General features: G+C 45.4%; 1 protein-coding gene across 3 annotated transcripts in view; it reads right to left on the minus strand.

The window, feature by feature from the left end:
* Positions 1 to 26,885, minus strand: part of LOC144783812 (cyclic nucleotide-binding domain-containing protein 2-like) — an 832,431-nt gene that overhangs the window by 804,967 nt on the left and 579 nt on the right. The window lies entirely within an intron of this gene.

Genomic DNA, 26,885 nt, shown 5'->3' on the forward strand with positions numbered 1-26,885 from the left:
GAGGGAGACGGCCCGGCGACACTCGACGCACGCACGCACGGACACGGTCATAATTATGGAAGCGAACCAGGCCTCGAGGGCAGATATTCAAAGCTCTAGGACGGCACTTGAGACAAAAATAGGTGAGGTGGGCTCGGAGGTCCTCTTACTGCGTCAGGACTTCCGGAATCTAGACCAGAATTGGCGAGGCGGAGGATTCACTTACCACGCACCGGAAAGATATGGCGAAGCTACAGGCGTCCCACAAACAGCTGCTATGGAGGGTGGATGATGCCGAAAATAGGGCGAGGCTCAACAACCTCCGCTTTGTGGGCTTTAGGGAAGGCATCGAGAAGAACGACGTAGCGGCCTTCTTCCGTGACTGGTTGACATTGACATTTCCACAAGCCCACTTTTCGAACTGCTTTATTATAGAAAGGGCACACAGGGCCCTGCTCATGAAACCTCCAGAGGGGGCTCGGCCACGACCGATCATTGCCCGTTTCCTTAACTTTGCGGACAGAGACCTCATCCTGAGAGAGGCAAGAAAAAAGGGGGAACTCCGACTGGAAAATACCAATATTATGATCTTCCCGGATTATAGCCAGGATGTGCAGAAACAACGCCGGTCTTATGACTCAGTTAAGGCAAAGCTCCAAGATCTCCATATATCCTACATGCTGCTCTTTCCGGCAAAATTGAAGGTGCTATACAAAGGCAAATCACTCTTCTTCAATCGCCCTGAAGAGGCCTGGCAGTGGCTGGAGGAACGACTGATGCTCCATGAAGCAGAGGAGGAGGGTCGCAGGATCCGCTTCGAAATGGTGGCAGCCAACTTCCGGAGAAACCCGCCTAAGACGCAGAGGTCCCATATCCCGAGAATGAAACAACACACACTCTCGCCGACAAATTCAGGAAGGCCCTCGACAATCAATGGTGAACACAACCGAGACGCAACCACGGGGGAGAATCCGGAGCCGGGGTCCCGATTCAGCAGCCTGGCTCATCATACTGTCGAAGGGATGGAAGACACCGAAAATGACCATCTGTCGGACTTGGAGGATTTGACAGACCGCTCGCTCCACCCGCTGGTGGCAGCGATCCGGGAGATGGAACAGGGAGCGATTGGGGGAGCGGATGACCGCGACATGGACACGCAAGATTCCCATTCGTGAAGAAGTATGGAACAGATATCCGTGACGGCAGTGCACCGCTGCCGAGGACACGCAAGTTACAACCACTACTCTCAGAGTATATTCTGACACTATTGCTGTTTGTTTGCCTAGTTACCACCTCTGGTGGCCCACAGGGCCGGGGGTCCCCGGCCTGTCGTTGGCTGGACAATCGAGCCGGGGACAGCAACGGCTGAAGCCCTAGTGTCAGGCTAGTTGGGGGGGTCAGCGGGAGGGCGACAGACCTTTACCACCTGAAAGTCCTGTGCTTTATTGGTTACGAGTATGGGATGGACGGGAGGAGAAGGTGGGGAGGGGGTGGTGGGGTTTGGGGAAGTTCGAACCGTTTGGTGGTGGGGTTGTTGGGAGGGGGTGGGGGGAAACAGTTGGTTAATTACAGTCATGTACATGGTTGTGACAATCTACACTCATACACCAGGGACCACCCACATTACTGTGTTGATACCTCAGAATGGCAAGTACACTAGAAACATATTCTGCTGACCACCACAGTCTCAGCGTCCTGTCCTGGAATGTGAACGGTCTTGGTAATAAGGTTAAGAGATGGTTGGTAAATGCCTACCTTAAAAGATTGGGACCAGATATAATTTTCCTACAAGAGACACACCTTAAGGGATCTAATTGCTCCTTCTTAGCCAGGGGGCGTTATAAAGTGCTGGCACACGCGGGATACACCACTGATTCCAGGGGAGTAGCCATAATTCTAAAGAACACCTCCCCATTCTGCATTACCCGCTCCTGGGAGGATCCACAAGGGACCTGCGTAGGGGTTCAAGGGACTTGGCGTAGACGCACGTATACGTTGATATCGGTATATGCACCCCCAAAACTTCAGGCTAATACACTTAAGACGCTGGCCAACATACTCCTCGAATCGGCGGACACTGTTCAATTGGTGGGCGGAGACTTTAATGATGTTATGGATAGGAAGGTGGACCGTTCAGGGGCGCCATCTCCCAAAGATAATCAGACCCCACTAGCCCAGCTGATTGCCACAATAGGCCTTACTGATGTCTGGAGGTGGTTGCACCCGGGCCAGCTGACATACTCCTTTTACTCAGCCTCACACAAGGTATTCTCACAGCTGGACTACATTTTAATGTCCAGACAAGACTTGACCTTAGACACCACTGCAGAGTACAGGGCGAGAGGAATCTCGGACCACTCGCCGCTGTTAGTACGAGTGGGTCAGAAACGTAGAACGACAGGGGCTACCTGGCGGTTAGACGCCTGGAACCTTACAACCCCAACTGTCCTAAAGGGAGTGCGGGCTGATGTGCGAGTGTATCTAGCCGACAATGAGGGGTCGGTTGACTCGGGGGTAACCCTCTGGGAAGCCTTAAAACCGGTCATGAGAGACAGGATAATGAATAGACTGGGTGAGGAAAGGAAAAAACTCCAGGGAACGGTAGCGGCGGTGGAACGGACCATATTAGACCTAGAGAGAGAGCACCTGACTACGAAATCCCCCACTGCCTTGCGGAAATTGAGAGATACACAGCGCCATTACAGGGAGCTGGTGACTGACGAGGCTAAGACTCAAAATGTTGCCACCCTCCATCGCTTATATGACGTGGGGGACAAGTCAGGCAGGCTCCTGGCATGGCTCAGTAGGAAGGAACGGGCAGCGCGATGGATAGAGCACGTTAGGGCTACGGACGGCAGGCTCGCCGACACTGATACACTCATCGCTGAGACTTTTGCTACCCATTATGAGCGCTTCTATACCGCCAGAGACTTGGGTTCCTGCGGCGTTGCTCTTCAATATATGAGCCAGACTGAGGTTCCCTCGCTAGACCCGGAGGCCGTTAAGACACTTGAGGCTGACATCACGGTTGAGGATATCTCTTTGGCCATTGCTAGACTGAGATCTGGGAAGACTCCGGGGCCCAATGGCTTCCCGGCGGAATTTTTCAAGTGCACGGTGGACATCCTGGCTCCACACTTGAAAAACCTTTTCTTAAGAGCGTATCAGGATGGGAGGCTCCCCACTGACCTTTCCACGACAACCATCGTTCCAATTTATAAAGAGGGCAAGCCGCGAGAGGACTGTGCGTCATACAGGCCTATATCTCTCCTGAACACCGAAGTTAAACTCCTTGCGACAGTCCTGGCAATGCGACTGCGGTCGGTGATACCTGACCTGATACACTTAGATCAGACCGGCTTTCTACCCGACAGGGCCACTAAGTTCAACCTTAGACGCACGCACAATTGGCTACAAGAGGTGAAAGACAGAGAATCCCCGCACTGGTTTCTCTCCCTCGATGCAGAGAAAGCCTTTGACGCTTCATTGGCCATTTTTGGAGGGGGTATTGGAAAAATTTGGCTTTGGCCCCAAATTTCAGACCTGGGTTCGGCTCCTCTACACTGCGCCACGAGCCAGAGTACGGGTTAATGTAAGCCTATCTCGGGAATTCCAGAACCAGAGAGGGACTCGACAGGGCTGCCCTCTATCGCCCCTCTTATTCACACTCACCATCGAAATCCTGGCGTCCCGGGTTCGACAGAACCCCACAATCAGCGGATTTAGAATAACAAACACGGATCTGGCCCAGGAGAAGTTGTCCCTCTACGCGGACGATGTCCTCCTGTACATCACTAACCCGGTGACAACCATCCCGGAGCTCTTTCTTGAACTGGAAGCATATGGCCAACACTCTGGTTACGCAATTAATTGGCATAAATCAATCCTATACGACCCTGGGGGCGGTAACCACTGGACAACGTTGCCACGACAATTAATCACTACTACAGAAGGTTTTCAATACTTGGGGATCTATATCACCCTTGATAAGACACTCTCGCTCCAGAAAAATATAGAAAGGGTCTCACTGAACTCTGCCACAGACATGGAGAGATGGAAACGCCTGCCACTTACACTCTTAGGTCGAGCGGCCATGTATAAAATGATTGTTCTTCCCAAATACTTATACGTCCTACAAAATGAATATTATCCCCTCCCGGAGACGCTACAACGTAAAATCCACTCAGATCTTCGGACCTTTCTCTGGCTGGGAAAACAACCTAGAATAGCACTGACTACGCTCCAAAGACACCAGTATAGCGGCGGAATCTCGCTCCTGAACCAAGAAGCCTACTATTGGGCGGAACACATGATCCTAATTAATGAATGGTTACACACACCGGCGGACCATCCCACATATACATTAGAACGGCATAAACTGTCCTCCCACAACTTATTGCACTACCTATATGGCGGCCCCACAAACCGATCACTTCTTCCGGCGACTCTGATAACATTACATGCCTGGAATAAGGCCATGAAACGCACAGGCTGGGATAGGACTCCCACCTGACAGACACCACTGTGGCACTGTGTATGGCTACATGAACTACACAAACTAAGGGGTTTCAAACGATGGGATGACATCGGAATCTCCACTGTTGGCGATGTGATAGCCAAGGGGGATTTGAAATCCTTCCAAGCCATGAGAGCCGAATATGGACTCCAACACTCACAGATTTTCAAATATACCCAGTTCCGCCATGCTTGGAAGGCACAAAATATACACCTGTCGGGGTTATCGGAATATGCACCTTTGGAGGGAAGGCTCTTACAGGAACAGGTTCAGGGGAAAGCTGTCTCACTCACCTACAAAACATTAACCAACAACATGCTGGGGGACCTAGCGAAGCTTAGAGGTACTTGGGAGAGTGAGGTTGGGGCACTTGAGGACTTAGATTGGGATATGGTGTTAATGCATCCCCGAGAGGTGGCGATTAAATCCAGACTCCGCCTCATTCAATACAATGTGCTGCACAGAACCTATTTTGACAGGGTACGTCTATGTAAGATGGGGAAAATAGAAAACGACAGATGTCTTAGATGTCACAGGGCAGGCGGAGATTTTCATCATGTACTATGGTCTTGTGGGGTAATTCAAACTTACTGGACCCGCATTTTTTCGGAACTACAGGAGATACTGGAGGTTCCACTTACACAGGAGCCCAAGCTGGCTTTACTAGGGATGTCCAACGATGTGGATCTGCCGCGCCCTCTCATGATCTTTCTGGTTTTAGCCTTGGTGGTGGCAAAAAGGGACATAGCGAGGCAGTGGGGGTCACCGATCCCCCTGGACTTGGAGGATTGGAGAACTGGGCTAGACCTATACATGACGGCGGAGAGGGTGACCTACAAATCCAGAGGGTGCCCTAAGAAGTTCAGAAAGATTTGGTCCAGATGGAGGCACTATCATGGACTCGATGGAGGGTTGGGGGATGGTTGAGCCCATTCTTAATCTACTAGTTTGCATGGGTGGCGGCGGGAGGGACGGGGAGGAGAAATTGAGAGAAGCCTATTCATCGATCGGAAAAAAAATTCAACTGTATAATGTGACACATACCAACTGTTCGCGATTGTGGGGAGGCGGGTCCGGGAATAGAGGGATGAACGTTGCTAAATGTATGACTGTATTGTTGAGCTTTACTCAAAATGCAAATAAAAATTAAAAAAAAAAAAAAAAGATTGGTTAGAATAGGAATAATAAATAAAGTTATAGTAACTTAAATGTGGTGCACAAATTATAATGTTAAGGTATAACTATAACTGTAGAATTCCTCATGTTTGGGTATTTTACGTTTGGTTTGTAAAGAAAGAATACATAATGTTTTCCTAACTATAACAACGGTTTAACCATTGTTTTTTTTCATTGAATTCAAATCGTATATTGTATGGTTATCAAGGGGAGTGCTGTTAAGTGGAATGTTATAGAGTACAGTGGAGGCCAGTGTTGTGCAGTGGAGTTTCATAGAGTGGAGTACAATTGGGTGCGTAGAGTGGATAAAGTAGAGTGGAGTGCCGTACAGTGGCGTGGAGTGAAGTGGTGCACAGTGGAATAGCATAGAGCATGGGTACTCACAAACATTTTCCCAGGAGCCAAAAGGCTTGGTATGTGATGTGACCGAGGGCACCACTGATGAGAGCAGGGTGGCGGTATAGTGGTTGTAGGGAAGTGAACCATATACGTCTGGTGGCTGAATTGCACAATGTGAAACCTGAAAACCTGGGTTTAATCCTGGCTTTCCCACTTAACCAAATTGTCTGATCTTAGGCAATTTCTTTATGTCACTTTCCCTCATTTTTCTTCATTATCACATATAAGAGGACCTCGAAATACATGAATTCAACCTGTATTTAATAAACTATAACGTTCATGCATAATATGAACCCAGGCCACCCACAGAGTTCACATAACAACCGACATGCATCTTAGTTGACTATTGGCATTGCTGTCAGGGTGCGGGGAAAATTAATGTTTCTAAATTGTAGTTTGAAAACTATCCCTTTTAAAATACTCAATGACCTGATAATCTGATGTACTAAGGTGAAATGGTTTTGCATATGTTAATGAAATACACTTTTTGAATTCAGAGGAGCCTGTCACATTTTTACACTTTTACTGTAAGATGTCTTTAAAAATGAAGATGACCCTAAAGTTAATGGATGCAGGCAACCCTAGTTACTTCCTTTCTTTAACTTTAATCATTGAACAATCACTTGCCTGTTTATTTAAACATTTTTAATAGTAGTGCTGAGTCAAGTAAACAGCAGCCCAGTGCTGCTGTTGACCAGGGGGCCGCACGTTAAGGTCAGGAGGGCCGCATGCGGCACCCGGGCCGTACTTTGAGTATTAGTGGCGTAGAGGGTACTGGCATAGAGCGGAATAGCATGGAGTGAAATATCATAGACTAGTATGGCGTAGCATACAGAGGAGAGGCATAGGGTGGAGCTGTGTAGAGTGGAATGGTTTATAGCAGAGTGGCGTAGAGTGGAGTGACGTAGAGTAGAACAGCATAGAATGAAGTGGCATAGAGTGGGGCAGAGTCAAGTAGCATACAGTCGAATAGAGTAGAGCGGAGTGGTGTGCAGGGGAGTGGCGTAGAGTGGAGTGTCATAGAGTGTCATAGAGTGGGATGGCGCACAGTGGAATAGTGTAGAGTGGAGTGGCATAGAGTGGAGTGATGGTGACTGGCGTGGCGGTGAGTGGAGTAGCATACAGTGTAGTGTGGCTTAGAGTGAAGTGGCCTAAGAGTGGAATAGTATGAGTGGCGCAGAATGGGGTAGCGTGGGGTGGCATAGAGTGGAATAGCGGTATTTTATGGCCTCAGCTATCACTAAGTTTAGAGTCCTTATAACTTTAGAAATACTTACCCTATTCATCTGTGGTAACAAAAAGGATCATAATCCACAATAACGCCAAATTTCAGGAAAATCCATTCAGCCGGTTTTGCTCTACGTCCAATACAAATCTTTATTAAAAAAATACATTGTATGAAAAACGCATTTTGGGACCGCCTTTTTTCTTTGCGTCCCCTTGATGAATCATAATGAAATTTGGTATAATCTGCCCATGTAGAAAAAGGAATAGGTCTGCAAAGGATCATGGAGATTCGTCACACAGGAACAAAGTTATTACTGATCAATAGTCCGAGGAATTCCTTCTCTGAGATTCCTAAATGTACCTACATGTATGTATGTATGTATGTGTATATGTGCATGTGTGTGTGTGCGTGTGTGGGTGGGTGTGTGTGTGTGAAACAAACACATTTAAGGTTACATTTTATTGTTTCTTTTTATTTAATAACACACTTACATTTAAAATAAATTAAATTACATTTTTAACTTGGTTTAAAACGTCTAAAAATGATTACATTATTAAAATTCATCAAAAACATAACTTATCAAGCTTGTTACAACTTAAACAAAAATAAAAATGTGGGCAAGGGTGGGTGGTCATAATTTCAAAATATTCTTACAAAAAATACGTAGAAATTAATTTAATTGATTTACAGATAATACAAAGTTAGTTTTAGGGGGGTAGTGTATTGTATCTATTTTTAAGTAGCCCTAAATTAATATTGATTTAAATGATTTTAAATACTTTTTTTAAAATAAAAATAAATAAAATAAAATGTCCTTATATTTTTCTATAGGGAATGGGTCGCTCTCGTGGTGATCTTCAGAACTTAATTGTAACTTTACACTAGTAAATTCAGTTATATGAGCCTCCATACCCTCACTTGAGTCTACATATAGGTGTAAATCTCCAGCCGGAAATGGCGAGTAGCAAAAAACTGAAAATATATACCTTGGTGTTGGAATAGATCTACAAGCGAGTAGATATGCACATGCACAGTTACCTTTGTGAATCATGCCCCTAGTCTCCAAACCCAGCTACCAACCCGAGAATGCACATTAGGGCATATCCCATCTACTACTCCCCAAAGATATGCCCTACTGCCTTGGAGTCAGGATTCTCGTTTGTGCACTCTAGCCTTTTGGCAAATCAGCTAGAACACCTTAGAGCAGGCTTCTCCAACGAGTAGCTGATGAGGTAATGGTAGCTCTCCAGCTACCTGTGAGTAGCTCTCCTGTGTGCAGCCCAGTCTACTAAATTCGAAGTTTTTGCTTGGTTTGAAATATGTATACCAAAATTGAGTGTATTTGAGACAAAACTGTGTGCATTTTCAGAACATTAAGATTTCATGAAACATGGCTAAATTTCCAAAATATATTTATAAGGTGATATTTGAATGATAAATAATGTGGCATGTGAAGACTTATACCTAATGTTATTACATTGGTTCCTGGTGCACTGCTGCAATGGATGTGTGTCATATATTACCCATGCAGAGGCATTCCAAATAGACAAAGCATTTTTACATTACTACTATCAACCCTGCCAGATGCAGTGTGGCGATCACTGCTGGTAATCTTGCATATGGTGATCTCTAATGTAATCGTGTCTGATGTGGTCACTATTACAACACCAATAATATTAGTAGCTCAGGAATATCTTCATTGAACTTAAGTAGCTCTAATTATATAAAAAAAAGTTGGAGACCCCTGCTATAGAGGCTTGTCAACCATCAAGCAGATGGACTCCATGGGAAACCAGTGTGTCACATGGACAACTCCAATTCATAAAGTAGCATGAACACGCCACGCTGCGCAATCTCAGATTAGCAAACCTTAGACAGTGCCTCCTTGGACTTTTCTTAAATTTAAAGTTCAGATAACCTATTGAGTCTGAAGTCAACAATGGCACTTTAAATAATACACTAACTAGCTGAACCCTTCATTTTGTTTTGAAAAGTTCTCATTTATTTCAGAAAGTTTTACCAGATGTTTTTACCAACAAAATTACTGAGAAGGGGGTGGATGGGACCGCAACATGACAGGCCACTGAATCTCCATGGGTAGTTCCAACTTGGAAGCAGGTTGTACCGTGGAAGCCTGAGGAGCCACTTGTGTTTACCCAAATGAATCGGAGAGGCAGATAGAGAAGAATCTAGGGGCAGAAGAAGGAAGCGATACATAACCGTGATGTCAGAGTAATTGGCAAACAAACTCCCTTTGAGATGTCGGTCATGGCTGTAGCAAGGAACGATGGTGCTGCTACTGAGCTGAAGACTGTGTATAGGAGTTCCTGGAGAATCAGGTGGTAAACACACATTGACCCGCTGCAATTTGCTAAGTTTTGCTACAGTGTGTCTCATCCTGGTTGATCTTTAGTGAGTAACATGAGTCCAGTGGTTGCAGAGAGTGAGAGGTGGAGGTTCCTTCATGGGAGCAGAGGAGCGTCGGCTCCCACACACTTCTGAGCAGAAGGCATCAAAAATGAAATGGTAATAAAATGATTTTATTACCATTTTGTTTTTGACGCTTTCTGCCAGCAAGTGGAGTTCAAAGGGAGGGCAGGGCCAGTGCCTCACTGCTGCCAATGATTGGTAGCAGTAAGGAGTGGCCACAAGTTTGCATTGCGTATGTTGGTTTGGCTGGCTACCTTGCTACGGCCAAACCGACATGCGTAATTCAAACCTCTCCAACCCGGATGTCTTGGACAGATGGGTTGGAGAGCAGGCACAGGCTACTGAGCATGGAGCCAACCCTCACCAACCAATCAAACATTTTAAAACAGCGTCTTGATTGGAGGAGAGACCTGGCTGTGGGCTTTGTGCTCGAACGTGCTGCGAAACATGGAGCAGCAGTGTAAGGTAAGTGATTTTTTTATGTGTATATGTTAACGTGTATATTACTGTGTATTTGTTAGGTGTATGTTTTTTGTTGTTTTTTTTTTAGATTTATAGAGCGCTCAAATACCCGTAGGTGTCTCGCCGCTACGGACAACGGCATGTGCCAGGTGGAGTGAGTTATTGGTTGAATAGCCAGGTCTTGGACATTTTTCTGAAGGTTAGCAAAGACTGACATGATCTGATATCTAACGGAAGTGAGTTCCAGAGTTTTGCGGTGGCGACAATTAATCGCTTATCACCCCATGTAGCAGTTTTGGTGCAAGGTACCTTCAGCAAGAGTGGAGTAGCTGAGCGAAGTGCCCGGTTAGGAGTATAAGTTGCTAGCTCCTTTATTAAAAATTGAGGTCCCAAGTTATGCGAGGCCTTAAAGGTGATGCACAGTGCCTTGAGTTTAATGCGATTCTTCACCGAGAGCCAGTGATATTTCTTGATGACATGAGAGATGGGCTTAAACTTAGGAGTACTGGATAACATTCTGGCTGCTGCATTCTGGACAGATTGTAACTTTTGAGTGACCTTATTTTGTGCATTTACAAATAGCCCATCACAATAGTCTATGGAGGACATGACTAGAGTACTGACAAGAGTTTTTCTGGCATTCAAAGGGAGGAATGGTAGAATCTTTTTTATCATTCGCAGTTTGTAGAATGAGGCCGAGACCACCGAGTTGGCATGTGGCGCAAAGGTCAGTCTATCATCAAATATGACGCCCAGATTCCTGACCTTAGTGACTGAGTCGGGGTGGGGGGCCAGAGTTGAAGGCCACTAGGACTGAGACCAGATGGGGGACAGCTTGCCGAATGTCACAACCTCTGTTTTGTCAGTGTTCAGCTTAAGGCACTTGCTGGCCATCCAACTACTGATGGCCAGCATGCCTTCTTGAAACTTGGCTGCTACCTTGCCACCGTTGTTGTTTATTGCCAGTACCAATTGTGTGTCGTTGGCATAGGATTTAAGGCCCATCCTGTGTGCTTTGATGATTCTGGCTAAGTTCGACACATAGATGTTAAAAAGCGTAAAAAGACTCAACGATGAACCTTGCGGTACACCGCACGGGAGGGCCAGTTGGACAGAGTGGAAAGTGCCCAAGTTTACCGACTGGGTGCGTGAGGTGAGGAAGGATGACAGCAGGTCTCGTGCCTTGAGTTGAATGCCCATTCTAGTGACATGGTCGATCAAGATGGTGTGATCGACTGTGTCAAAAGCAGCTGAAAGGTCCAGCCGAATAAGAACTGCCCTCCCGCCCTGGTCCAGGATGATTCTGATGTCTTTCGACGCCTTACTAAGAGCAGTTTCTGTTCCATGCCCTCTGCGGAAACCAAATTGAGTATCGTCTAGTAGATGATGATCTTCTATAAATTGCGAGAGTTGGATGTTCGGTACCTTCTCTACGATTGTTGCAGGAAAAGGTAGGCTGGCTATGGGCCTATAGTTTTTAGTATCTTCCGGGTCCAGATTTGATTTTTTTAATAAAAGTTTTAGGATGGTTTTCTTCCAGGAGGTGGGATAGATACCTGAGGAGAACATAGCATTACAAATGTTGGCCAGAACAGATGCCACCTGTTCAGCAACTGGTGTGAGTACAGCCGGCGGGCAAGGATCATTAGCTGAACCTGATTTAACCGAAGACATAATGTTAATAATCTGGTCTGGTGTTGTATTTTCAAATTGTACTCACGTATGTTCAAGAGCATCCTTTATCAAAGGCCGGTCCGTAGAGTGGGACTAAGATGCAAATTTTAAGTAGATGTTGTTTACTTTTTCAAAAAAGTAATTCGCTAGGGAGTCGCACAATGACTGAGAGGGGACAGGGACAGCAGTAGATGTAGAACCAGATCATTCGGTGACTATTTGAAAGAGCTGCTTGTTGGAATTTTTCGCAGCTTTAATCTGTGCAACATAGTAGTTACTTTTTTCCTGTGCGATCAGGAGTTTATAATTGGCGAGAGCATCTTTATAGAGGAGTTTCTCCTAACTGGTGTACGATTTACGCCATTGTCTTTCCCTGTTTCTGCACAGTTTCTTTTGTTCCCTGAGTAATTCAGAGAACCATGGGGTGGACGGGAAGCGCCAGTTTTTAGAGAAGGTTTTGTTTTGCACCAGCCTATTAAATGCATTATGCAGCCAATTTTCAGAGATTGCTGACGCTATATTAGGATCTGAATGGACCTCTGATTGGGTTGAAGATAATTGTTCCTTAAGGAGGTGATTGACTATGCTTTTCCAGGCTTTGAATACCACAGGTAAGTTTGTAGACGTATTCGGGGGGGGGACTTATTGTTAATGAGAATATCAAATGTGATTACATGATGGTCGGTCCATACTAACGGAAGAATGTTTTTTGAAGGATTTCTTGCGCATTGGAAAAGAGGCCATCCAAGGTGTTACCAGCTTTATGCGTAGCATTGTGAACTCGCTGTGATAAGCCCATTGCTTTCAAGTCTAAAAGCAGTGTGTTGGTGTCTTTATCTAACTGGTTTTTCAGGTGAAAGTTAAAATCCCCTAGTATCTTACACGTATGTTCGGCTGCTATAGGTTCTACCAAATTGCTTAGAGTGGAGAGGAATTCAGTTCTGGATCCTGGTGGACGATAGAGTAGGATGCCTTTAAAAGTTTGGATGGGAGTGAGCTGAACAGAGAAATAAATTGCTTCACAAGTCAATGAGGGAATTAGGGTCAATTGTAGTTGTGAATTTGCTGCGATAAATTATCGCCAGCACACCGCCTTTTTTATGTAGTTATGTGTATATGTTATGTGAGTTAGGTGTATTTGTTATGTCTATATTTTTTGCGCCCGCTCCCACAATATAATTTGTCACCAAACGCTGAAGGATGTGGAAATCACCTATAAATGCTGTGGTGGTCGGTCTGAGCAATCAGGCTTAAGCAGAGGCAATGGTCCGTCCTGTGATAGTAGGATAAAGACATCTGAAGTACTTGCATGGAGATGGTGATGGAGCACTCCGAAACACGCAAGATAAAATCTGATATCAGCCTGCATGGTCCTTACCTCCTCCTCCTCCCCTGCTGGGCACTGCCATATTGGGTGCACATATATGCATAATGGAACAGTGGGTACCTGTATGAACCGAACTGCAACGTATAGAATTCACAAGTGGCCGAGAGCACTTTACTGACTACCCAGATGCTAGTGTAATGCACCTGCGTTATGTGAATAGCCATAAACACCCCATAAAGACCCCTTCAGTGCTGTTGATAATATTGTACCTTGATTTGCGTATAAATATTCCTTCTGCAAGCCAGCTCTACTTTTTTTGTGTTCACATTGACTATCGCTGTTCAACAAGAGCGCTTGACCACTCTCCTTCCTAGCCCCCTCGCTACAGTGAAGGAAGAACAACTCTGATGTGGTGCATTAACATATTAAAAACCCTCACATGAAGGGGAGAGTCTGCTGATCTGAAAACAAATTACCTATGGGAGACTTAGTAAGCTTCCTGTGCTGAACAGGAGGAAAATCATTCATCCTCTGTCAAAATGGAGCCTCTAACTGGTGCACTGCCAGCTGGGCGGTGGCGCATGGTGGCCTTGAACCAGAGCTATGAGCATTAAAGGCACAAATCTTCATCATCCCACTGACAAAAGTATCAAACCATACTTGAGGATGCACAGGACCAGTGGAGTACACCAGTGCTTCGAAGCTCGGGTTTACTGGATGACAGCGACATCTGAAGAAGCAATGTGTTGTTTCAGAGCAATGTGGTAGTTGGGCTTGATGTGTCCCTGAGACTGGGATGCCATCCGACCCACCAAGTGAAAGGTACTGGAGGGGATGCTTGAGGTGGTGCTGGGACAGGGGAAACAGAGTTTTCTATGCCGGATGCCAAAGATGGTGCAGAGGAGCCTGAAGCGAAGACGAGCGAGACAGTGATGGATGACATTTGGAAGAACCCGGTCATCATTTTGAAGTTATTGCTTGCTGACTGTGGAACTCACAGGCCACCAACCTGATACATCCAGCTTATTTAATAGCAATGCCTTGATTTTGAAATATTAATGATGGGGCAAGGGAGGATTGTTCATCACAGTGCTGGGAACACTGCTGAAGATCAATTGGAATGTCAGTTTGAGGATTGTGCAGCAACACAGGGCAATAAACACTAACTAAATGCCGGTCCTGATTGGTGCCTTCGAAGGAAGTTGCTATATCGTTGATTGCCATTGTGATACTTGCTACTTTAATACATCTTCCTTACCACTACAGCACTAACGCTGGATAATGGGGTGACTTGTTGAACTATAGGAAGGTATGGAGGATGGGAAGTAGTAAAGAGTGCCTGGTTGCAAGTGCTGGACACTGATTATATACCATCACAATTGGAACTAAGCTGATATACACATTCTGATGGCAGGCTGGACCATAAGGGGTAGAGCCCAATATTACAATATAACAGATATTGGAGAAAAAAGACAAAGGAACAAACTTACCTTCCAGCAATGACCACCTTCCACAACGCACAGGTGAGTAGGACATTAGAATGTGGTGAGGTTACAGAAAATTTAAAAATGAAGATGACATATAGACTACACTGTTACATATGAAAAACATCCTAAAAATCATTGTTGGTAAGATCACCACTCTAACTGCCTGCTTAAACCACATGAAAGAAAGGCTAGATAAGTATAGTACTGGAATGAATGGTGTGAATCATCAAATCCGATGTTAAAGACAATAGGAATACTTCCAATGGACAAATGTTGTGCGCAAAATACATCTTAGCTCTTATTAATGCTAGAAATGAAGATCTTGAAGAATGTTTCTGATGAATAACATTAAACTTGCAGGTCTAGCCTAAGACAGAGGAAAGTCAGACCTCTTTGTACAAAAACTGCTTGTTGTGGTGCTGGGACACTGACATTTTCTAAATATATACGGTCAAGATAGTGCCATTATCACTGCCTTTGAGACCGCCTCCAAGAACACCTTCCAGGACTAACATTGCGAAACTCTTAAATTACAGAAATCGCCATGGCTCTCTTACAGGCTATATATAACAAAAGAGGCTGGATAATCAAAGGAATCACATTGACTGTTCCCAGATTATACTGCAAAGTGCAGGAAGGTAGGAGAGCTTTCCTGGAGGTGAAACTGAAGCTGGGATTGATCAAGAGACATTGGCAATGATCAGACTTAACAATGATGAGACTGGGTTTGTGCTCTATTGATTGGTTTCTGGTTTACTGGTGCTGTTTCCCATTCCCAAGCGTGTATAGCTTTTGTTTTTTGAAGTTATTCTAAGGTGATTGGATGTGATGGAACGTGGCACTGATAGTTGTGGGGATCAGCGCATCTATCACTTTTCGTTTTCTGAAGTTTTCCTGAGGTGTTCGATGGGATGGAGCATGGCACTGGCATTCGTGGAGATCAGTATGGGAGGGGAAAGACGGGATGAAAAGTTAATGTTAGTTGATCATTGCCAAGCAGGGAAAGTCATATCACACCCCAGGCTCCTGAACACGTGGATGATTGATATACTATACAAGTAGAAGAGCAAACAGATTTAATGAGTACTAAAACACACTTTATAGCTATTAAACTTAGATGAAATTGCATGCCGGCTGATTGTTAAAGGCCCATCTAATATGTATCTTCATCACTACAGCCAAACGAGAAAGAACATGATGGTAGGAAGGGATGTTTAATTCCGAATGTCGTTGTACTAGTCTCATGAAAATAACCACTATACAATACTTCGTGTTAACCAGTGTTTGTCCTGCACATTTTTGCCACTGCAATGGCCTTGTAGTGCTATATCAAAGAAAATGTTTCTCTTGATGCATAAACAAAAATGCTATTAATATTATGCAGGGGTCGACATTGGCCTCAATTACCTTTGACAAATTCCATTGAAATTCTTGGATTGACAGCTATCATCTTTAACAAGAAGACCAACAAATTCTATCATTTTATTCACAAGAGACGATGCATCACAGATAGGAACCCATCTTTGTGATCAAGCTCTGAAGAAGTACCGAGATGGGACAAAACGCGTTGGCTACTTTTGAAAGACTTAATCTGTGAAAAGAATAAAGGATTTGATCATTTAACAATACGTCTCCATGAAACCATTTGTGAGTTTTCTAAATGTGAAAGACTAATCTCGAAGTAGAATTGAAATTACTGAATATAGTGTGTGCTGATCATCTTGTTGCTAAAGATGCTATTATTGCCCGACTAAGTAGTGCTCTTTGCAACCACCTCAATAAAATAAACTGCTCAGTACCTCTCCCTCGATTTGAACCTGTCAGTCATTTGCCTTCACACTCTCAGCTCTGCAGGGCGTACTCAACCCACTGATCTATCCCGCAAGCTAAAAACAAGCAAATTGTTTTTAAAAAAAAGTTATACTTAGTATAACCTTCCTCAAATGCCAGCGGTCTCAAATGGAAAGCAAATGGAAAGCAGAGGAGTGAATGAGTATGAAATGGGTTCTTAACATCCAGCTGAGCAGCAGGGCCGGATGGGGGAACCAAAAGCAGCCCTGGCAAAAATCCTCAAACTAGAGCTGCTCGCTTTGTGTCTCTTTCCAGCATCCTTCTCATCTTCCCCTCTGAACCCCTTCCTTCTACCTCCCCCCAGCTGCGGCCCATGCCGGCAAGAGTGGCGGGGCTGGGTGGGGTGGGGGGAATTTTGACAGATGATGACGAGGGAAAATTAAATAAATAATTAATTTTCCCTCGTCGTCATCTGTCGAAATCCCCTCTACCCCCCACTCGGCTCCACCGTTCTTACTTGCTGGGGCAGCGGCTACCTCCCTCCCTTTTTTCTCTCTCTGTTGAAGCCTCCTTATGCCTGCTGCAATTAATCTTAGGACCTGGAGAATTTGACAGAGTTACCAGGAGAGGCTTTGGGCTTTCATATTTGGCCGTCCGGGGCTCCAGCCCACTGGGGAAAGGCCTGGTGGTATAAAAGACTCGCCCTGCCCAGCAGAGCAGGTTTGAACCACAGTGATGATCAGTGTGAGCATACTCCCAACATGGTATCTTTAACTAACACAAAATCCACTCAGATGCGTAAGGACAACTCGGTTTCAGGTGTTGGCTGAACAGATTTCAAACAAGAATAGAATTATTTTAATACTGTTGTTGCATAACCATCACCCTAATATCCAAACCCCCAAAAAGATGAATTTTCAATTTTTAAAAATGACTGTTCCCTTGATCCTCAATCATTTGATACAATGTTATAATCCCCAAATAAAATACAAAAAATGCATGCAGAAAGGGATACTGTGGTTGCAAGGTCCTCCTTTAAAAGCGTACCCTGCAAATGTTATACTTTGCTTTTTAGATGCCCAATACTAGGGTTTTGGAATATATTAGGTAAAAAAAGCTTGTATACATTTTTTTAACCTAATGGGAATTCAGTTGAAGTCAGACTGAAATCAAGTGCTTGCAGTGGGAGGGTATATCTCAAATGTACCGCACATTATTTACTAATGCGCGGTAATTTTGATATAATTACGAAACAGATAGGGTCAAGACGATGGTCCTCTAGAGATGGAGGAGTGTGTAGAGGCAAAAATGCACCCCAGAGTTCTTGCACTGTTTATGAGAATGAAGATGACTCAGTTGAAATACCAACGCTGAGTGTATTATAAATTAACTAGACTGGCCAAAATAAAGAGAGACCTTGACTCTCACTGCTTGCGGTGTAGGGTGAGCTCCCATATTCTACCACACAATTTAGGAGCACACCGTGGTTCAGCAATACTGGTCCCATAAACACTGACCCTGTCTCACATTGTGGGTACATTTCCACACCCAGCCCTAAGATGGAGCTTTCTGGGCTAATGGGTATATGGGGTAGTCGCTGCTGTACTAGACAGCTAGTGGCTATGAGCCTGTTTGTAGCCAAAGGGGACATTGTCCGATATTGCTGAACTGACAAATTCCACCCCATTGGGGGAATGGACAAGGGCATAGACTGGTGCGCCAGGGCGGAAGAATATGTTTACAAATCAAGGGGGTGCCCAAATAAATACCATAACATATGTAGACCCAGGTGGACCCTTTCACAGGATCCAGGGCCCAAGCAAGGGTTGCACCAGTCATAAACTGGATGGCTGTGTAAGCAGTATGTCATGTAATTCTGAACTGCACAAGTATGCTGCACTAGGTTATTTGTTTTTATTGCTCAAAATCAATAGAGTTTTGAAAAAAAGAATCTGGCTAAAATCCAAATAGCCTGATTTAAATATATCTTTTTAAGAGATATTCGGTTGAAGTTTGTGTTCCTCAAATGCCCCCAGTGAAATAACAATTTAGTTCAGAAATTAACATTTTACAAATTGAAATCAAGTTGCTAAGAATTTGTTAATTTCGAGTTTAAAATGTTACTGACTACATTGTGTTAATGGAAATCAGGGTGAGGAGCGAAACAAGGAAACACAAAAGTATAGAAGCATTTCACTGATGTTAGTAAGGACTCGCTGTTATTGGACATGAGATAAGAAAAGGATACTACTTAGTTCAATGCGCTGTCAACCACTAAAATATGTCTTTAGATAGAGCCCTGTCCAAACCTAAAACACAAGAAATCAGGCACCACAAAGCACTGTTTTAAATAACCATGTTTCATGGAAATGTCATACCCGGGATATATTTTCAAATAGTAACTGTAATTACATCACTAATGTAAAATACGAATTTCAACCAATGTAAAATCTAGAAAAATCTACACATTTGTAAGATGCAACATTACGGACAGTATGTACTATGATCCAGCAATGCCTTCTCTGGGTTCAGGTGGTATTTATAGACATCACCAGAACCCCCTTTAGATCCCCTATATATCAAATTACTTTCATGTTTCGTTTCACCATTTCAGAGTTTCCTACCCCGTAAAACGTGTACATTATGGGGTTTTAAAGCAGTAAAAAGGAATACAAATTAGACAAAAATATAAAATCCGTATTCTAGTATGTATGTTGCTATAAAGACATTTTGGATTTCTGCTGACGTTCAAACACAGCCTTTGGGAATTATCAAGGCGCTAGACCCACTCGAGGGCAAATATAGGTCTACGAATGATAAACAATAACCATTAAGTCAGAAGGAGCTTGCTAAAACCATGTCTGTATTTAAAGGATGAAGAACCAGGTCTCTCACTTGCCACAGTTGTGAGTTAAACTTTTCCGACGAAATGTCCAGTAAATTGAAAATAAATTGAGCATTTTTACTCAGTGTATATTTTTGCTTCAACGCTACTAATGTCATTTAGAGGGTTATGTTAAACCACTCTGTAATGCCTAGGAAAGAGAAAGAATGTCTAGTGATCAGGTCACAAAACATGTTTTTTGCCCAAGAGCATTTCAAACATTCTGGTAATTATTGGGGGCTATTGGGGTCAAACTAGGCAGGGGAGTAGCTAGCTACCACTAGTGCAGCCGGTGCAGTGCACCGGGATCCATTACATTATGAAAATTTCTGTATTTTACTACCCCAACAGCAGTCAAAGAGGTCATTTTCCTTGCTTGCACCAAGGCCCATGGCTATGCTACAAATACCAGGTGGTGTCTTGATAATACCACATACCTCCCAGTAGGAAAGTTTCTGATCACCTTCTGCTGCCAGAGGAGGCCTGTGGACTCACCAGCAGAACCAATGTCTCAGTCAGTAGTCCCTCAAAATCTCCAAAATATTCCCGTTATTACGGTAATGGCCGTCATTGATGTTAATGCCAGCCCAGGCATTCGGCAATATTTCCCAGACATGTTCTACATGTGATCAGCTGTAGACACAAAAGCTAGTCCTGTTAATGCACAACACAATCACTGTACACTATTTACATAATTGAATTATTAGTGTCCATTCCATCTACTACTTTACTTAAAATGTGAAAAAGGGCGAGAACACTATTTCTGCATACAGGAGGACTGGCACTAAACCAGTCTGAAATTGTTTCATCCATGACACAAGACTGTTCTAAAAGAGTTTGCAGAACTTTTGGCCAAATGAGGATAAATCACTTTGCACTAATTACTACAAGGAACAAACCACTCCTGAAATTAAGGGTGCTGGTGTTTTTCTAAAAACAATAGCTGCAAAAAAAGGCTGTTTACACGGAGTAAACAATGTGGGAAATAGGTTTGGACCAATGTTGATGCCAACACATTTTCACAAAAAGCTGCAAAGGGAAATATTGCAACACCACTTTATAAATTCCGACAGATCTGATTTAGCTCAGTGGGACCTCATTTTGCACCATTCCCTATTTTTCACCCAGGTAAAAACTGTCTATCTTTTTCAATTCCTTATTGTGCAAGCTGCATACATTTTGATGCATATGTTTATGTTCATTGCAGCGCAAGGATGGGCTGACCATTATTTCATTCACATTAATGATCGCTGAATGACTGTCTGAAGGCGTTGGCTAAGGCCCATTCACTGCAGGTAGTCACATTCCAAAATAATGATCCGTGTGTGAATGATGGGCATTCCAAGGTGTGTGATAATTAACACATTAGGCTGTGTTTACCTGACAAAATGTATTTGAGGGAGCTGGGGTATGGATGGCCTGATAAAAAAGGCAAACCACTCAGATTTTAGCATGTTAAATACTGATTCTGGAAGTTATGTCTCATTTCCAAGATGAAAACTCAGAATAGGAGCAGTACAGTAGCCAGTATTTGGAGCCAAAAGCAAGAGAGGAAATGGGCCCCTGGTCTGTCATTTGGATGATACAGTACAGCAATAATCAGGGGTCAGTGGACCACGCTGGCCTCTGGGCCCTGGTGCCACTGCACCAGCAGCACCAATTGAAGCTACACCCCCTAAATAGGAGGTTTTTATCAGATCTGGTAAACACCTCACCTCAAGTAATGGTATTGACCAGGTGCAGTAAATATATGTTACACAACTTGGAATCGGTCTAAATGTAAAAATGGGCTTCTAAACCTGCATAATGGGGTTTTGAGGGGCAGCTGACCAGAGGGAGGTCTGCCCCTGGGTAATTTGGGGAAGTGGAGCAGCCTGGTGACTGCTTGGGTTTGGGCTATTTTTGGGCTAGCCCACGGTTAAGAAATCTGATTTTTTTTGGTACCAGCCACCATTTTGTCTGGTGACACAATGGCTGGTACCTGGTAGCAGATTTTTGCCCCACCCTCCCGCCCCTGTTTTTATGTGGTTTAGGATGGCTTATATTTCTCTCCTCATCGTTGGTACGCTTTCATTAATCACAGGTGTGCAAAGGAGTTCATGCTGTTTAGATTGGTTGATGCTTGAAGCAGGTGCATAGGCAATTGGCCGAGAAGTTGCCATGGTTTACCGAAGTTTATAGTTGTTGGCAGTGGCAGTTCAGACTGAAAGGGAACGGGTAGGCAGGTTCACAACTGGACGAGACAGGAAGTTTAGGTTAGAGTTTAACATGCTAAGAGGTTAATAGATGTAGGAAAAATGGAAAGGTTGTTATGAGGTCTCAGTTACATTCGACCAGCCCTGGATCATATGCAATATTGATGTGTTAAATTGTTGTGAAGGATTATCTTAGGGGTGGGGGGCATATTACCATAGGAGTATCGTTGTAGAGTGAGGATGTAGTTTTGTACGGCTAAGGCCACGGTTGTTTTGTGATGTGCACCTGTTTAATAAAGCGGCATTTTCCACACAAACCTGGTATCAGTGGTCTGTGCTGCTCCCCTCTTCCCCAATGCAGTCAGGAGTTAGGCATTTTCCGTGCTGCAGTGCGCCCAGAGCCGGCACTTGCTCGGATAGCACCCTGGCGCCCTCCCTGCAGCTGGTGAATAAAATAAGCCAGCAAGGGGTCCATTTTGAAAGAAGTAACTAACCTTAGAGCAAAAACTTCTCAGCACCTCCTCCAAAGATTCTGATTCGCTGACAGAGTAGCTCAATCACGCTAGTGCCAAGTTGTTGGTAGTGTGAATGGTTTTGTTGGCATATGTGGGCAGGAGAGGGAGATGAGTTGGGAAGGAAGGGGGTTAATGCAGTGCAAAACGGCACATGCATCAAGTAACAAGGACTAAAAGCAGTTTAGTCTGAATCAATGGAGTTCATTAAGTAAGAGGTACACTGCCTCTTGCAGTACTTTAATTTTATTTATTTTATTTTATTTTGCGATTTCTAAAGCGCCTGGTGACCCGTAGGCATCCCCGCGCTGTAAATCTGAAAAGACCAGGAGAGGGGCAGAAGGAGGGAATTATTTGGGAAACAGAAGAGTTTTTAGTTTCTTACGGAACAGAGTGTGCGAGGGTTCCAGACGTAGACTGCGAGGGAGTGAATTCCAACCTATGGAGGCTTTGACCGCAAAGCGACGACCGCCGCTGCGAGCCTTCCTGAATTTTGGTACAGTAGCCAGATGTTCGGCGTCAGAGCGGAGGGATCTAGGGGCTTTATAAGGGGTGACCATGTGTCTCAGAGCGGCAGGGCCAACTCCATTGATAAGCTTGTGGGTGGTGCACAGGGCTTTAAACTCTACTCTATGGCGGACAGGGAGCCAGTGTAGGGCTTTGAGGGCAGGCTTGGCTGAAACTCTGGGGGGGAGGTTCATAATGAGCCTGGCCGCCGCATTCTGGATGCGTTGGAGTTTGGCCAGGGTGTATTCCGGAGCCCCAAGGTAGATGGCGTTACTGTAGTCGAGCCGGGCTAAGACAAGTCCCTGGACCAGTAATTTCCTGGATAGCGGGGGGAGAAGGGATAGGATCTTGCGCACGGATCGCAGGAGACCAAAGCAGGTACCTGCTGTCTTGGCCGCCTGCGTCTTCATGGTTAAGTTGGGTTCCAGCCATACTCCTAATGTTTTGATCTCCTTTTTTGGGGAGGGGATTTCACCAAAGGTGTCAGGCCAAACAGTTGGTGGGATGGATGTCCATTTGTTGCCCAGGAGCATGATCTCGGTCTTTGCACCATTCAGCTTCAAGGCCGAGTCACACATCCAGGAATGGATGTCCTGGAGACAGTTAAGCAGGCTGTCAGGATGGTTATCCAGGTGGGACAAGGAGACGACTAGTTGAGTGTCGTCTGCGTAGTTTATTATTTTTATACCGTAGGGGGCCACTACGTCCTCCAGGGGGGCCATATAAACATTAAACAAGGTGGGGCTGAGTGACGACCCCTGGGGAACTCCGTTCTTGAGGGGAAGTGGTTCTGACCGTGAATTGCAGTCCCACACCTGAAAGGAACGGTTGGAAAGAAAAGATTCAATCCATGCTCGCGCCGTACCCACAATTCCTGCCTTGGCCAGGCGATGTAATAGGACACGGTGATCCACCGTATCAAAGGCGGCACTGAGGTCCAGGAGGATCACTACCACTGATCCTCCTGAGTCCAGAATGCACCTTGCCTCCTCGATGACAGAGAGGAGGGCAGTGTCCGTGCCATGGCCGGGTCGGAAACCAGTTTGGGATTGGCGCAAGAGATGGTTAGTCTCGAGGAATTGGGATAGTTGCGAGTTGACTAGCTTTTCCGCCATCTTACTGATACAAGGGAGCAGCGAGATAGGTCTGTAGTTAGCCATGTCGTCCGGGTTAAGTAGGGGCTTTTTCAGCAGGGCCTTAACGACTGCATTCTTCCAGTTGGGGGGCACCGTACCTTCCGAGAGGGAGGTGTTGATAAGGTCCTTGATGATAGGGGCTATATTGTGGGACACCTTCTTTAGGAATCTAGCCGGGGCTGGGTCAAGGGGAGAACCACTTTTCATTTTCTCCAGCGTGGCAGATACCTCAGTGAGGGAGACTGCTCTGAAGGTGTCCAGCTGTGGACTGTTGTTACCGTCCGCTATATCCGAAATAGGAGGGGGGCTAATGGTGGGAAGGGAGTCCAATATCCGCAAGATTTTAGAATCAAAAAAGTTGGCCAGATCCTTACTTCTGTCTGGGGGGGGAGTGAGAAGAGGGTGCTGTTGGAATGTTTAATAGTTCTTTGACTATTCGGTATGATTCTTTTGAGGAGTTTGTCGCGGTTTTAATTCTGTTGTCATAAAATGTCGCTTTGACTAGCTTCAAGGCTGTTTTGTAACGTCTTACCACGTTGTGATATAAGTCTTTGTTACTATGGAGCCAGTCTTTCCTCCACACTCTCTCGGTCTTTTTACACTCTTTACGGAGCGCTCTGAGTTCGGAATTATACCATGGTGCATGGCCCTTAATCTTATTTTTTACCTCTCGGTTTTTGATGGGGATGAGGCTGTCCAGGGAAGTGGAAATCCACTCTCTAAACTGGGTGTCCGCAATGGCGGGGTCAACTGAGAGACTGGGGGTGGTAGCGTCCAGGGCCAGGGCCCAGTTTTCCACCGAGAGCCTGGCCCAAGATCTATCCTTGATGAAGGTTGAGGGTTTATAGGGTTTCTTAAAAGAGCCTGGAAGGAGGACCGAGACCAAGAAGTGATCCGACCACGGGAGGGGGAGGGAATTCGTGAACTGAAGGGAAGGAATGTTCGAGAAGACAGGGTCGAGCAGATGACCTTTCGAATGCGTGGCTCCTGAATTAGCAGGGAAGAGGCCAAGGGCGCCCAGATCACAAATTAAGTCAGATGCTCCTGTGTCTAATGGATCATCGAAATGAATGTTGAGGTCACCTGTAATCAGGAAGTTAGATGTAAGGAGGGCCAGGGAAGAGACGGTTTCCAGAAAAGCGGCAGAAAAGGGGCCGAAATGCCCTGGGGGCCGATAGACCAGAAGGCCTGACAGAGAATTGGTCGGGGAAAGCTGGAGCGTGAAGAGGCAGCTCTCCGACTCCTGGCTCTGAATATCACTAGAGCGACAGATGAAATAGTCACGGTAGATAATGGCTAGTCCGCCTCCTCGACCAAGAGGACGGGGTTGGGACATGATAAGGAAGCCCAGGGGTAGGGCTGCGACTATGTCGGAGTTAGAATGGCCGGAGATCCATGTTTCGGTTAGAAAAAGTATGTCCAAATCGTGATCGACGATAAGATGGTTTATAAGTTGGGCGTGTTTAGGCAGCGATCTGCAATTGAGTGTAGCAATTTTGAGACCTGGGAGTAGGGCAATCGCACTGGGAAGGAGTAAGTTTCCAGTTTTGCAGGTGTTACAACCAATGAAGGGGTCGTCGGGGTCGTATATTGCATGGCAGTTGCTGTTTCTAATAGGTCTAAGGCTGAGGAGATCTCGACGGGAGTAGTGTCTCCTTGTGGCGATAGGGTCGGGCATCGAGTAAGGCCCTAGGCCCGGTCGTGCGCGGACGGGCGCAGACGGGCTTGCCTTAGGCGCGCCTTCGGCGCGCAAACGGCGCTCCCGCTGCGCTGGTATGGCCGGCACATTTAGGGAGAGGGCTTGTGGGCGTGGCCTGTCTGGTGGGCGTGGCCTCGCTTCTGCTGCGATGGCGCTCGTGAAAACAAACAAACAAACAGTGTCCCTATACAGCGCTAGTTCCGCTGAATAAGACTGTCTGAGCGGCGGTTTAGCCCGGAGTAGAGCTCTGGTTTAAAGTGGCAAGTTTAAAAGGTGAACAACAATAGAACACAAAAAGGTTTTAAAACACAAGTATAACCTCCGGCTTCCGCCTCAGAGGATCAGTTTCAGAATGGGCGCGCTTTTAGTCAGCGCAGGTTTTTATTGGCTAGGCTTGTGGGCGTGGCCTGTCTGGTGGGCGTGGCCTCGCTTCTGCTGCGATGGCGCTCGTGAAAACAAACAAACAAACAGTGTCCCTATACAGCGCTAGTTCCGCTGAATAAGACTGTCTGAGCGGCGGTTTAGCCCGGAGTAGAGCTCTGGTTTAAAGTGGCAAGTTTAAAAGGTGAACAACAATAGAACACAAAAAGGTTTTAAAACACAAGTATAACCTCCGGCTTCCGCCTCAGAGGATCAGTTTCAGAATGGGCGCGCTTTTAGTCAGCGCAGGTATTTATTGGCTAGGCTTGTGGGCGTGGCCTGTCTGGTGGGCGTGGCCTCGCTTCTGCTGCGATGGCGCTCGTGAAAACAAACAAACAAACAGTGTCCCTATACAGCGCTAGTTCCGCTGAATAAGACTGTCTGAGCGGCGGTTTAGCCCGGAGTAGAGCTCTGGTTTAAAGTGGCAAGTTTAAAAGGTGAACAACAATAGAACACAAAAAGGTTTTAAAACACAAGTATAACCTCCGGCTTCCGCCTCAGAGGATCAGTTTCAGAAAGATCAGTTTAATGGAGAGGATGTAGTCTAACGGCTAGAGCTGTCGACCTCGAAGCTGGGGAAACGGGGTTCCAGTCTCTGCAAGGGGCGCACAACACCCTGTGATTCTGGGCAAATCACTTACTCTTCCCTGCCTAACAAAATGAATGTGTCCGTCTGTAATGCAACGGATGCTCCTGTAATGCGCTCCGAATATTTGAGTCAAGTTCACCCTATATAAAGTTCCGGAGAAAAAATAAATTGGCGCCCTGCCTGTACCCAGCTCAAAGCCGGCCCTGAATGTGCCCCTCTCCCATTTCCCAAAGACTGGCACCTCACAGTCACTTCTTCACAGCTCATGTTCACAAAATCCAATGTCACATACCTGTCGATTTGATAGCTCGTAATATAAGGGCGAAGCCTGATAGTTAAGTAGGTGATCCCCTTTAATGTGAATTAAGGATCAACCTTTCTAGGACAGTGATACAGGTTTGCAAAGATGGTAAGCATATGGAGGTCTCTGGAGGCATGTTTCATTTTCAGAGGGCACCACGCTGTCATTTGGTG

Source organism: Lissotriton helveticus, chromosome 10 (genome assembly GCF_964261635.1).
Source record: "Lissotriton helveticus chromosome 10, aLisHel1.1, whole genome shotgun sequence".
In the NCBI taxonomy this organism is placed as follows: Eukaryota; Metazoa; Chordata; class Amphibia; order Caudata; family Salamandridae; genus Lissotriton; species Lissotriton helveticus.